Source organism: Gavialis gangeticus, unplaced genomic scaffold, assembly GCF_001723915.1.
Source record: "Gavialis gangeticus isolate Ggan-Ray unplaced genomic scaffold, GavGan_comp1, whole genome shotgun sequence".
Lineage (NCBI taxonomy): Eukaryota > Metazoa > Chordata > Crocodylia > Gavialidae > Gavialis > Gavialis gangeticus.
In genome coordinates this window covers 26,743,526-26,746,864 of record NW_017729011.1, presented here as the reverse complement: position 1 = coordinate 26,746,864, position 3,339 = coordinate 26,743,526, and positions in this window count along the sequence as shown.

Below are 3,339 nucleotides of genomic sequence, written 5' to 3'. Positions count from 1 at the left end.
CCCCCCCCCCCCCCCCCCCTCCCCCCCCCCCCCCCCCAGTATCTTCAGAACACATTTTTAGCTTGCTGGAAAACACATGCAAAATAAATCTAAATATACGGAATATGTCCACCTGGAGCTCTGTGTAACATTAGATCTTTTTACTGTGTTGCATAAGGAGGACTAACATTTAAGAACTGCTTACCCCTCATGCACAGTAGTGCTGAGGTGGGCAGAAACACCCACTGAAATCATAACAGCTGAACAGGCTCCAGGAACAGGTAAGTTGTCAGCAGATCAGCCCTCTACTCAAAGGCTCCATGTTGCACTGGTGAATGAGAAGCAGGTGTCTAACTGCCAACTGCAACTGCCAAAGAGGATTTCATGAGACAAAGCCAGTAGAAGGATATAAGAATTGTTTTTGGTTTTTTTACAGTGGCTGAGAAGAAAGGCCTAAAGCACTCATGTAAACTATGAGGGTTTAAGAAATTACTCCCTAGCAATCAGTATTTTGAGTAGTATAAAGTCTGTACCTGGAAAGTTCAGGTTGAGAAAAGTCAATTTTTAGATTGATGGTAAATCAGACAGAAATGTACACATGCCTTTTATGGAACAATTGTGAACTCTTAAAAATAAAAAGCTATCCTATAATTAAGCAGTAATCACAACACTGGCAGATCAAATGATTATAAGATCCATTCTACTTCAGAAGCTGCCTGGAACTGGGATCTTAAAACCAGACAGATCTTCTCATCTGTCCATTCTTTCAAGAGACATCACTTACCCACATTCCACATAAATCTTGTGCCTCTGACTTTTATTTCTGAAAATACAGTATCAAGAAACTCAAATGACAAAAAAAAAGCCAGTTGTTTGCTTTAAAGGAATGTACCCACCAACATTTTAAGTTCCCTGCATGGACATTTTTGTAGCTTTCATTTTGAATCTCTCATGCATTTAGACCTTGGCAGGATGAGGGGTGTAAGTCCAGAAACCACAGGACACATATATGGAATCTGGATATTTAGATACAGGTCACTGAGAGTCACTGTGAGCAAGAGCTGGCCCAGGGCCCAGAAAAATACCAGAGCACTACTGAAAAGGGCTGCAATTTACTTCAGTTAATTTTGGTACTTTTTATTCTTGCATTAAAACCCAGTTTTGCTTAGTGATGCTCCAATAATACAGAACAACTTTTCTATGGCACTTTTCAAGTTTAAGATAATCTGAAGACCCACTACAATATCCCAAGTTAGATATTGGTAAATCAAGCAAGCAAACCAAATTGTCTTCACGTGCACGAAACACAAGTCACATAACCTTGGATGTACAAACACCGGTCATGACACCAGGATATTAATACATCTATAGGACCTGCAGCTGATTTCTCAAGAGCCACTCAACAACCTGGCATAAAGCATTTCAGTTCTAACATGGAGGATAAGTGTGCAACAACATGACAATACCACACTCTGAGCACTGGGTGCGAGATCACAGAAAAGAACATAGAAGTGATTGGTAGGTTTCATATAAATGGCTAGATACGCCAGAGGCCAGAGGATATCACTTTTTTCTTCTAATTTTCAAGGAACGTCTACAGGTCCCAGAAGGTGTCCAACCTCCTGCACCACACGACAACCATGAACCAGAGCACTGACCAGTGATGACCGTCCAAAGCAGCAAACTCAGCTTGTGACCTGTGTGTCAGAACATTCCAGTTGTGATAACCGACGTGCACGTGCTTTGGTTCTGAAAGTCCTGGACTAGGATTAATGAATTAATGTTAATGAATTAATGTGACTTTTCTTCAGGACAGACTGAACCTTAGCAAAATCTTGCTAGCAAGTCATGCCCTCATCTCCCTGCCACAAACACAGCATAATCCCCACACCTCAAACACGGCATAAGAACCACAGTACTTCTCGCCCCTTTGACACTTCTGATAAGCATATCTCAAAGTCTTTCACAGAAGGGGTTAGTTAACACCATTGGACACCTGGAGAAACAAAGGCACAGAGAAAGGGGGAGGCAGGCTTAAGGCCACCTGGTCAGGAAGGAGCAGAGCCCAACAGGATTCAGGCATCCAGGTCACTAGCTGACGCTTCCGCCCTGATTCCACAACCGATCCCTGCAGGCTGCAGGACTCAGCCCCAGCGCTGAGTGGGCATCATATTGAAGATTTACAAGTGTCCCAGAGAAAGGAACGCTTGTTATTATTTCAGTCTCCGGGATGACGGAGAACTGCGGGAACGTGCATGTGATACAGACACCATGTGCGGTGGCAAGTCTGCAGCAGAGGAGCTGCCACGCACAACTGCAAAAAATGGTGACAAAGCTCCTGCTTGCCAGCCCTTAACATCATTTCAGGTGCCTGCTGAATTTTCTTATTAAAGGAAAAAGCTATTCATTTATAAATATCAGCATCAGCTCAAGGGTACAGCTTGCAGCGCACCAAGAACAATGTCACAACTAAGCGGGTTAATTTCTAGTCTCAGAGAAATGGCAGGCTGCGTATTTGGGCACAGCAGACCTCGTGTACCACAAACACGAGGTCTGCTGCCTCTGCACTTCCAGCATGCGTCTTACTTGCCGCCAACCCTTCAGCGGCTCCCTGCACAGACCGGTCAGAGCCTTCCCACGAGCACCGGGGTCTGCGGCACCCCAGAGACTAGGCGCCAGCAAAACACTTCCAGTCCTCACATGAAATCCCTGATGTTAGTCCACCAAGTCAAATCCAAGTAAGTAAACGCATCACCTGCCCCTGAACGGAGCAACGTTCAAACTGCCACGTGGCCCAAATGAGCAGCACCGAGGTGTAGGTGCCACGGTGACATCCTAGAAACGTGCCGCACCGCGCACGAGCACCAGCACCACTGCACGGCACAAAGAGCAGCAAGCCACGTGGAAAGCCATAGTCTACAGGACCTAGCTTGGTGCTGCACTCGCTAGTGACAAGCGTCTGCGCGGCGCAGGCGGTCTTTCGTCACCAATAACTCCAAGTGTTCAGCGCTTCCCCAGACCCTGCTAGTGCTGTCTTTGGACAGCGGACCTTTCAGCAAGCCCGCGGCTCTGCTAACAGCATCCTCCGCCGGGGCCGCGGGCGGGAGCTCCTTTCTCTCTCGCGGTCCTTGCGGCAACACAGCGCGGGGCGGGGTGGGGCGGGGCGCGGCCGGCTCCGTGGCCCTATCCGGAGCCCGGCGCTCCGACTCGAAGCCTCGCTGCCCTCCTGCAAGGGCTGCTCCAAGCGATGACACGCAGGAGCCGGCGCCTGCAGCGGAGCTCGGGGCGCTCCTCACCCGCGCCCCCACCCCCGGCCCGCAAGGAAGGCAGAGACGGGCGCCCCTCGGGCCGGGGGCACTC